The sequence below is a fragment of the Triticum dicoccoides genome, chromosome 6B, assembly GCF_002162155.2.
Source record: "Triticum dicoccoides isolate Atlit2015 ecotype Zavitan chromosome 6B, WEW_v2.0, whole genome shotgun sequence".
Taxonomy (NCBI): Eukaryota; Viridiplantae; Streptophyta; class Magnoliopsida; order Poales; family Poaceae; genus Triticum; species Triticum dicoccoides.
The window spans coordinates 32,634,219-32,645,533 of NC_041391.1; the positions used below are offsets into that span (position 1 = coordinate 32,634,219).

Genomic DNA, 11,315 nt, shown 5'->3' on the forward strand with positions numbered 1-11,315 from the left:
AGAGAAGCTGGTTATTACTGTAGTGCAAAATTGGAGGAGCGCGAGTATATAAGCGCTTGCGTATGTATTGTGTTAAAAAAATGGAGGAGCGGTGGTGTTGGAAAACTCGTGCTCTCAGGAAAAGGAGAAGCAGGAGTTGACTGATATTACACATGTATGCCACCGCGAAGTGAATTCACGTACCGGTTCGCTGCAGCTAATCTCCTTGCTCTGTCTCCCCTGGAACGAGCTCCCACTACGGAATTGGGTCAAAGCTAAGTGGGTCGAAGGACGAAGTTGATCTGCCGAGCGCTCCGATGACTCCGGGATTTCCTACGAGAAGCTGGCTGGTGGCTACTGGCTGTGGAGTCGAGGAGTTTGGGGTCGTGCAGGGTTACCGAACAGGCCCTAAATGTGCCCCTGTCTGCCTGTATGTGTACTTATGATTGTGCCTGGCTTGCTTGCTGCGAGAGGCTGAATAATCCTGACCGAGGAGTACTAACTACTCCCTCCGTTACTAAATATTTGTCTTTTTAAAGATTTCAAATGGACTACCACATATGAATGTATATAGACATATTTTAAAGTGTGGATTCACTCATTTTACTCCGTATGTAGTCACTTGTTGAAATCTCTAGAAAGACAAATATTTAGGAACGGAGGGAGTAGTAGCTAGTAGATTTTTTGTCCCAAGGTTTCCCATCTTGTGACTCCATTCGACTTCGGCTTCGCCTCGCCCCTAGTAGACGGCGGGGACGAGAACGGTGTATTCATAACGAACAAAGAATCACATTGGAAATGGATGCCCTAACAACATCCTAAGAGAGCAAGTTCCTGAAAACAGAGGGAGGGAGAGTAGAGTAGGAATTGTAAACTGAAGAATAAAGGTGGAGAGCAAGAAAACTGTCAGCATTCTCTCCAACACTATACTATAAAGGACAATGTTGCTGGAAGCCATCTCAAGTTGCATAAAACGGTTCTGAACCTCGTGATGTGAACTTCATCAGAAATAATCCCGTGCGAATAAAGTCAACACTACACTATACAGTCCCTTTATTAAGGTATCGTAGTGACGCTCTAACATCATATGAGTGGCCTGGATGGATAAGAATAAATGGAGCCAGAAATCCAGACAATTTAAGAAGCAAAGGGTTAAATGCTAAGAGAGCGGAGCCAACAATCAGAAATCTTTTCTTACCAGCTTCTGCTTTTAGCACGGTTTACAGATGGATAGGATTTTTAAAGATTTGTTCACAGCAGCATAAAATACAAGTTACACGTTGACCATCACACTTCTATCACAAGCTTATGTGAGATAACGTACATGCTGTTCCAACTCCATTTGTAAATGCTTCACCTTCTTCAGTCTTTCAAGGCACTCTGCAACATCTTTCATTTCCGGTCTTCGTTCTGCTTCAAGGTTAAGACATTCCACAGCCATTTCTGCTAGATTGTCTAGAAGCACCAGATGTCCTGTCACTGCAATTTGCTTATCAAACAACTCAGTTGATTTCCTCCCTTGCTTGTGATTCTCAAGGAAACTCCTTACTAAGCTGTTATTGTCGGAATGTGACGCCTTTTTCCTTGTAAGAAGCTCCAAGATGATGACTCCAAAACTGTAGACATCACTTTTTTCAGTTAGCAGGCCTGTTTCTAGGTATACTGGATCCATGTAAGACATGTCATCAATGTTGTGGCTCCCGATCCCAGTCATCCTTAGTATGCCAAAGCCAAAGATCTTTGGCACAACGTTTCCATTGAAGAGTATATTTGCTGGTTTAAGATCACCATGTAAAGGTTTGGTACTTGCCTTTGAATGCGCATAAGCTAGAGCACCTGCTGATGTTGAGGCAATACTTAATCGCATGCCAAGATTGAGAGGCACCTTGATGTTGATGTGAAGAATGTCATCCAGGCTACATGTCGACAGAAAGTCATAGACTAACATGGGGATGTCAGATTCCAAGCAACAGCCTCTAAGCCTAACAATGTTTTTGTGAATGACTCGAGAATGGATTGTGATTTCATCCGCAAAAGCAGCATTATCTCCCACAATTTTACTAATCAGCTTCCTTACTGTTATTGGTACATTATCGACAAGGCCCTTGTAAATTTCTCCAAAGCCATCTTTCAAATTAAGATTCTCATACTTCAAAACTGGCTTGAGCTCACTCTTTTCGAAAAATTTAAATTGATTAGTACTCTTCAGTACAGGCCCGCCATTCCTCCGGTAAAAGACTCTGCGTGCTTTTCTGCTGAAGATGTCCAAATTCTTCAACTTATGCAACATACTAGAGTTAGAGCTAGATTGCAGTTCCCAGGACAATGACCATTGATCAACTGGAGCTTCTTCTTCTTCTTCCTGCCAATGATCTTCTCTAACATGTTCCGCAAGTTCTTCCATTTTAAAACATTCCTTGATATCCTTTCCTATTGACTCGGATGAAAGATCTGCAATTTCCTCTTCACAATATTGTTCCTTTAGAAAACAAACATGGTGCTCAATTGATGAACTATCGATACTAGTTTCGACGGCATTTGCTGTGTTGCCAAGCCTGTCAGTTATATGACTTGCAACAGGTCTCTTCTTTGGGTCCGAGTTCATGCACTCTATCCCTATCTTAATGCATACTCTTACTTGCTCCAGATGTGTCTCCCATTGATCTGATCCCTCCAACTTATTCATCCAAGTGTCAAGCACCTACAAAATTGCAATTGTAAGCTAAGATCGAGAGAGAGAGAGAGAGAGAGAGAGAGAGAGAGAGAGAGAGAGAGAGAGAGAGAGAGAGAGAGGGAGGGAGGGGGAGAGGGAGAGAGAATGAAATTGTAAAATGGAAAAATAGCCATTATGTCAAATTGAGTTATGTTCTTAGTTGCATGTTATATTTGTTGAAGTATAAGTGCACTTCTCACAAGTGTCCACTTTAATTTGACCTATCAGGTAAGCTGGTTGGTTTATGAAACACAATATGTTATCCACATAAAGAGGCCTTAACTTCAAGAATGGGCTAATTAAAACAATAAATAAAACTGCAGAGTACTTTTAGCCCACATTAGGCCTAAGGGAGGGAAAATGTTGGCATATATAAATGCAATTTCAAAATTTCTCGTAAGTTCGATCTTTTAGGTGGATTAGAATGGACAACAGTGTAAGCATGGTTCTACAAATACAATTTTGGTCCTACATCTTTGGGGGTGTTTGTTTCCAGGGACTTTTTGGTGTAGGGACTAGAAAAAGTCCCTCTTAGAGGCTTTTTAACCAAACAGGAGGGACTACTAGGGACTAAAAGTTGCTTTTTGGGACTAAATGAAGAAGACTCGCAAGGAGAGTCTTTTTTGGGACTTTGTGGGACTTTTCCAACAATGTCCCTCCCTGCAACCATTGCCCCGCCGTCCCATGGTGTTGTTTGGTTGTTATTTTTCTGTATACTAGGGGTAACATGGTCATTTAATAACCTCTAGGGAGGGACTAGGGACTTTTTAGTCCCTGGAAACATATAGAGAGGGACTTTTTAGGGACTAGGGACTTTTTACTTGGGACTAGAAAAAGTCATAGGACTTATGAACCAAACAGGGCCTTAGGTCAACAAGATTTATATGCAAGTTGAACTTGTGTTATATTTGTTGAAGTATAAGTGCACTTCTCACAAGTGTCCACTTTAATTTGACCTATCAGGTAAGCTGGTTGGTTTATGAAACACAATATGTTATCCACATAAAGAGGCCTTAACTTCAAGAATGGGCTAATTAAAACAATAAATAAAACTGTAGAGTACTTTTAGCCCACATTAGGCCTAAGGGAGGGAAAATGTTGGCATATATAAATGCAATTTCAAAATTTCTCGTAAGTTCGATCTTTTAGGTGGATTAGAATGGACAATAGTGTAAGCATGGTTCTACAAATACAATTTTGGTCCTACATCTTTGGGGGTGTTTGTTTCTAGGGACTTTTTGGTGTAGGGACTAGAAAAAGTCCCTCTTAGAGGCTTTTTAACCAAACAGAAGGGACTACTAGGGACTAAAAGTTGCTTTTTGGGACTAAATGAAGATGACTCGCAAGGAGAGTCTTTTTTGAGACTTTGTGGGACTTTTCCAACAATGTCCCTCCCTGCACCCATCGCCCCGCCGTCCCATGGTGTTGTTTGGTTGTTATTTTTCTGTATACTAGGGGTAACATGGTCATTTAATAACCTCTAGGGAGGGACTAGGGACTTTTTAGTCCCTGGAAACAGATAGAGAGGGACTTTTTAGGGACTAGGGACTTTTTACTTGGGACTAGAAAAAGTCATAGGACTTATGAACCAAACAGGGCCTTAGGTCAACAAGATTTATATGCAAGTTGAACTTGTGTTAATTAAGCAATTAATGTGGTACTAAAGGTGGGTAGCCACAAAAATAGATGATGTTTAGACTACCATTCTTGTTTGAGACATGAATTTTACAATATCTCTTTTTATTTTGGTGGGATTTTTTTATAATTTCTGTAGGTTAACATAGAGTATAATATATACGGTAATTCAAAAATATAATTTTTCACACGGAGCAAACACTCAAATTATTCTTACATTCTCATCTTCCGAATACCCCTTCTTGCCTGCCAGTATCTCCACAATGATGACTCCAAGACTGTAAATTTCTGACGTGAATGCGACTTGCCCTCCGAAGAATTTGGGTGCCAAATATCCCCTGCGGAAAGATTTTTAAATCCTGCTCAATTTAGTGTGCACAGAAATATAAAATTGTGCCAAACAAAAAAAGAGGTTTCAAGAGACTGGCTTACTGGGATCCACATAGGTTTGAAGTAAAAACCCTGGTTTTCTCTTTATCAAGGCACCTTGATAGACCAAAATCAGCAATTTTGGGTGTCATGTGTTCATCTACTAATATATTAGCAGGCTTCATATCAAGTGGAGAATGCGTAACTCATGAAGATGAAGTAAACCCTCACATATTCCCTTGATAATCTTATAGCGCTTCCTACATGCAAGTCTGCAAGACGCATCTATGAATGAAAGGGTTTCATATTTTCCTCCCTTAGATACATATAATGAATGCAAATCACAAATGCCTAACAATGCAAAGCATCTTAAATGAATTTTATAAATATGTTCCGGTTTATCCTACAAGAGGCAAGAATAGTTTAAATCTCAATCAGACATTTGTTGTTAAAATAGGTAAATCGAAACTCATGCCCATGTGCCACTTAACCTACTATAGCAGGTTGCCTCTTTCTTTCCAAAAACATGGAGAAGAATCAACTTCCCCAAATCCATTATTTTGTCGCATGCATTTATTCCAAGAAAAGGAAATAATTTTATCACTTAGCTAAATAAATATTTAGTATTTTGACCAGCAAGAGTTAAAGCAAAGCCAAACGTGGCTACATTTCCACCCACAAAAGGTGGCTACTTTAGATTACCATTGGTTGCCCCACATATCATGGGCCACTAGTATTTTAGGGAGGACATTTTTTCATAGATCAAAAATCTGTATTTTCTAGTGATAGTAATCTTTCCCTAATAATAAAGTACAGATTGACTCCGTCGGATTCATCGTCGCGGCGTTTTTGCAAAAGATTCCCTCTACTTTTTGGTACTCAACCCGCACTCCCCATCACTGCTATCCATCAGTCAACATACCGGTTCGTTTCCTGTTAGTCACATGCCCTCGCCTGTCCCCAATTCAGGCCGCATAGTCGCCCGCCGCTGGATGGCCCCGTCGATGCTGCTCTGCCCCGAGCACCGTTGATGGCCCCGTCGCCTGCTCAGGCACGCCCTCTTCATCCCCCTCCCCTCCATCATCCTCCAACGCCCCAAGCTTCCCTCATCGCGTCGCAGACCACCTCCTCCTCCCGATGCACCAGCCGTGCGCAGCCATGTCTTGATCAGCTGTCCACTCGCACGTCTCCTACCTTGGGTCTGGCGAGCGGCGCCTGTTGGGGAACGTAGTAATAATTCAAAAAATCCTACGTGTCACCAAGATCAATCTAGGAGATGCTAGCAACGAGGGAGAGGGAGTGCATCTTCATACCCTTGAAGATCGCTAAGCGGAAGCGTTACAAAAACACGGTTGATGGAGTCGTACTCGCGGCGATTCAAATCGTGGAAGATCCGATCCAGCACCGAACGGACGGCGCCTCCGCGTTCAACACACGTACAACCCGGGGACGTCCCCTCCTTCTTGATCCAACAAGAGGAGAGGAGAAGTTGAGAGAGAACTCCGGTAGCACAATGGCGTGGTGGTGGAGCTCGTGGTTCTCCGGTAGAGCTTCGCTACGCTCAACGGAGGAGGAGGAGGATTTGGAGGGGGAGGGCTGTGCCAGGGGCAAGGGGTGCAGCTCCCATGCGCCTCCCCACTATATATAGGGGTGGAGGGGGCTGGTTTCTGCCCTCCAAGTCCGTTGGGGCGTTGACAAAGGTGGGAGGAAAGAAATCTCATCCTTTCCCTTCCCCAACGATTGTTCTCCCCCCTTTTTAGGGATCTGATCTTATCCCTTCGGGATATGATCTTATTCCTTCTAAGGGGGGATCTTGGTGCGCCTTGACCAGGGGTGTGGGGCTTTGCCCCCAGTACCAACGTTCATGTGGGTCCCCCCATGCAGGTGGGCCCCACTCCGGAACCTTCTAGAACCTTCACGGTACAATACCGAAAAATCCTGAACATTTTTCGGTGGACAAAATAGGAATCCCATATATAAATCTTTACCTCTGGATCATTTCGGAACTCCTCGTGACGTCCGGGATCTCATTCGAGACTCCGGACAACTTTCGTAACCACATACAATTCTCATTACAACTCTAGCATCACCGAACCTTAACTGTGTAGACTCTACGGGTTCGGGAACCATACAGACATGACCGAGATGCCTCTCCGGCCAACAACCAATAGCGGGATCTGGATACCCATATTGGATCCCACATGTTCCACGATGAACCACGATGTCGGGGATTCAATCAATCCCGTATACAATTCCCTTTGTCCATCGGTATGTTACTTGCCCGAGATTCGATATTCGGAATCCCTATACCTTGTTCAATCTCGTTACCGGTAAGTCTCTTTACTCGTTCCGTAGCGCATGATCCCGTGGCTAACTCATTAGTCACATTGAGCTCATTATGATGATGCTTTACCGAGTGGGCCCAAAGATACCTCTCCGTCATACGGAGTGACAAATCCTAGTCTCGATTCGTGCCAACCCAACAGACACTTTTGAAGATACCTGTAGTGTACCTTTATAGCCACCCAGTTACGTTGTGACGTTTGATACACCCAAAGCATTCCTACGGTATTCGGGAGTTGCACAATCTCATGGTCTAAGGAAATGATACTTGACATTAGAAAAGCTCTAGCAAACGAACTACACGATCTTGTGCTATGCTTAGGATTGGATCTTGTCCATCACATCATTCTCCTAATGATGTAATCCCGTTATAAACGGCATCCAATGTCCATGGTGAGGAAACCACAACCATCTATTGATCAACAAGCTAGTCAACTAGAGGCTCACTAGAGACATGTTGTAGTCTATGCATTCACACATGTATTACGGTTTCCGGTTAATACAATTATAGCATTAACAATAGACAATTATCATGAACAAGGAAATATAATAATAACTATTTTATTATTGCCTCTGTGGCATATTTCCAACAGCGCTGGCAGCCACGGCGAACTGCCACGGGTGCGGCCAATCCGTGCTCCTAGGTTAGTCGAAAAAGAAAAAGAATCTACGCACTACACGACCCCGACCTCCAATATGCCACCTGCTCCCAGTCATCTCGCACCGCCACCCGCTTCAGCTCCTGCTCATCGATCGTCGCTGTGTGGAGCCACCTTCCCAGCGCGCCACTCCACCTACGTACACCGGTAGGCTTTCAACCACTGCCACATGCCACTTCGCCTCCCCCCTGCCCATCACCTCGTACACAATCGTCTCGAATCGCAGGAGCGGCCTCTTATCTCTCTCTGTGTGTACTGGTGCTCACGGCTGATGCTGCTTATCCTCTCCATCAGGATCTCTCTCTCTCTCCCTCTCTCTCTCTCATGGATTGGCAACTGCATTCTTCTAAATAAATGTGTGCCTCTGCTCTTGATATGCCGCCCACCACATGTTTGATGTTATGCATATGAGGAGTTGAACATAATATTTTTTTTCAGGTTTTTCTTTGGTGTATTAGGCAACCTGGTGTAATTTGCTTCAAAAGTGAATATGTTGTACAGTCCAATGTATGTACGAAAATTAAGTTAAGGAGAGTTGTTGATGATGTTGCTTGCATATTTTTGTCTAACAAATTGGATATTTAAATGGATATAAACATTTTTGTTAATAATAGTTTCCAACTTGCTTTTTAGCAGAACTACTACAAAATTCAGTTATGGAGTATTTGCAGCTTTTAATTATGTGTCACTAGTAGAAAAACGACCTTACGTTCACCTCATTAGTCCCGGTTCGATTACGGCCTGGTACTAATGTGACCATTAGTCCCGATTCGATTACGGCCTGGTACTAATGTGACCATTAGTCCCGATTCGCTTACGGCATCATTAGTCCCGGTTCGTTGTGTACCTATAGTCCCGGTTCGTTGTGTACCTATAGTCCTGGTTTGTGTCACAAATCGGGACCAAAGGGGTGGTGGCAGGCTGGCGTCAGGACGGGGCCCCACGAGCCCCTTTAGTCCCGGTTTGTCACATAAACCGGAACTATAGGTTAGACCTTTAGTCCGGGTTGGAGCCACCAACCGGACTAAAGGGGTTATGCAATTTTCAAACTCTACCCCCCCCCTCTATCGTCTTTTTAGTTTTTTTAAAAAGAAAATGAAAAAAACTTCAAAAATTAAAATCCTTCGAGATGTAGTTATGTTACTACATCTACTAGTTAGGGAAATTTAAAAACATAGATTTCAACATGTTTTTGCAAAAAGTATTATGAAAAAGTACAACGACTATAACTTTTGCATACGATGTAAAAAAACGTATAATATATCAAAATGTTCAGCACGAAAAGCCGGTTCCGAATTCGACGGCCATAGGCCGTTTTGCAAATTTTAGAATCCTCAATTTCTGAAAGGAAAAAAATTATCCTCAAATTTAAGTTTTTATGAATTGTGGTCAAACTATGGTCAAACTTTGCTTGTACCACTCTAGAATTTGACATCTCACTTTTGCCACTCTTAGCTTTTCACAATACATCACAAATGTCATTCCGTGGCAAAAACGATAATTTTTCATTTCACTTTTGCCACTCTTAACTTTTTACAATGCATCGCAATTGCCACTGGCAAAACTGAAATGTCAAATTCTAGAGTTGCATAAACCAAGTGGGCAAAAGTTAGAGTAGCAAAAACAAAGTTTTCCCATAACTAATTAATTTTAAATTCAATTATTCAGCAACAGAAACGGATTCAGATTTAATTTAGTTTTCGAGAAGCAAGATTTTATAAACGAGAGCTCAGCGCTTATAGCGCCGGTTCCGATCTGGCGCTCATGCCCCCGCTGCTGGGCCGGCCCATCTACTATTCATGCCCACAATTGTGAACTTTTTTTAGTTTTTTCCATTTGCCGGAACTAATTGACCTTTGACCCTCGAAATAAAAAATGCTAAATTTGATTTTTTTTCTTCTAAAGTACTCCCTTTGTAAAGTAATATACGACCTTTCGGATCAGTACTTTATTGATGTAAAAGGTCTTATATTACTTTACAGAGCAAGTACAAAAAATGAGGGAAAAAGTTCACAAAAATTGAATAACTAAGTTCTAAAAAATTGAAAAAGTTTATAACTTTGAAAAAGTTCACAAAAAGTGAAAAACAATGCTCTCAAATTTTGAAAAAGTTTATAATTTTGGAAAAACACAAAAATTTAGTAAATTACAGTTTTTTAAGAAAAATCATGAACATTGAAAAAGTTCACAAACTTTTGAATAAAATTATGAAACTCAAAAAAAGTTCATTAATTTGGAAAAAATTCATAAAGTTTTTCCAAAATGCGAGATTGAAAAAACTCACATTTTTTAAAAATAAAAAGGAAGCAGAAAAATACATAAAATAAACTAAGAAAGGAAAGAAAACCATCTAGGAAGCTTTCAGAAACTTCCCAAAACCGGGAGGAGATCTTGCTCCTTGCCTAAGATGGGCTAGCCTATTCTGTGAGCGACCTGTCTGGAGTGGGCTCTTTGCTTGCAACTGGCGCCATAAGCGACAAATATGAAATGGTCGTACATACCATCAGAACAAATTAAGAGAGGTATGAACATACGGACCAGCCGTGAAGGAAGCAAAGTAGTATAAACTAGATAATTGCTTGTGCATCGCAATGGGATATAAATATTCTAACAAGTTAGCTTGTGATTTTCGTGCCCATATTACTGTGATTGTGTAAATAAATATGTATGAAATCCCGCTCATGATTTATCAATCTAAATAAATTTTAGGATTTTATTTGCTAATCATAAGAACTTTTGGGTTTAGTAGAGAAAACGGCAAGTCAACAAAGAGATGGACAATTAATATATCTACCTAATAATAAAGTTACTAGTGCTTCTTGTCGTCCGTCGCTCACTTTACGAAACCCTCCCTATGTTTTCCTGAAATCAACCTGCAGTACGGACTTACGTGATAAAAATGAATCGTTTTTGTACTTTTTCAGAACCCTTCTGTTTTCATGAAATAAACCTGCAGTACGGACTTAAGTAAATAAAACGAATCATTTTTTGTATTTTCTTAGAAAACCCCCTACTGTTTCTATTGATTAATCCGCAGTTCAACTATAAGTGACAAATGCTTTTAAAAAATCACATATTTTAAACTGCAACTCCAATTTTGAATTGTCATGTATGAAATTTGATTATAAAAATGTGTAGAATCGGAATATGGGGTCATTTTACCTATTTAACATTTTTTAAATTCTGTTTATGATGTAATTCTAATCAATAGCGATGTGTACAATCCGAATATGATGTTATTTTACATGTATAACATTTTTAAAATTCTATTTATGGTGTAATTTTAATCAATATCGCACAATCCGTCTTTTTTCCTTACCAAGGCCCATCCGTGTTGGTAATGAAAACCTCATCAAAATCGGATTGTTTACAAAAGAAACCATCAATAACCACACATCCATGCATCGGCAAAACATCGCATGGAAAAAAAGAAAGTTGATGTTCATCTTATGCCGAGAGAGAGAGAGAGAGAGAGGAAACATAGATGGGATGCCATGTTCAAATAAAATACATGGATCTATTGGGGGTCTTGAGTCATGATTATTGGGTTAGGCGCGTGTCGTATTGTTTTGTTCTGTTGCAACATGCGGCCGTCTCTTTTGGTAGTGATTTTTAAA

General features: G+C 41.0%; 1 pseudogene; it reads right to left on the reverse strand.

Annotated features, from left to right (window-relative positions):
• Positions 1-1,159: 1,159 nt before the first annotated feature.
• LOC119320644 lies at positions 1,160-5,777 on the reverse strand (annotated as a pseudogene).
• Between the last annotated feature and the right edge of the window lie 5,538 nt (positions 5,778-11,315).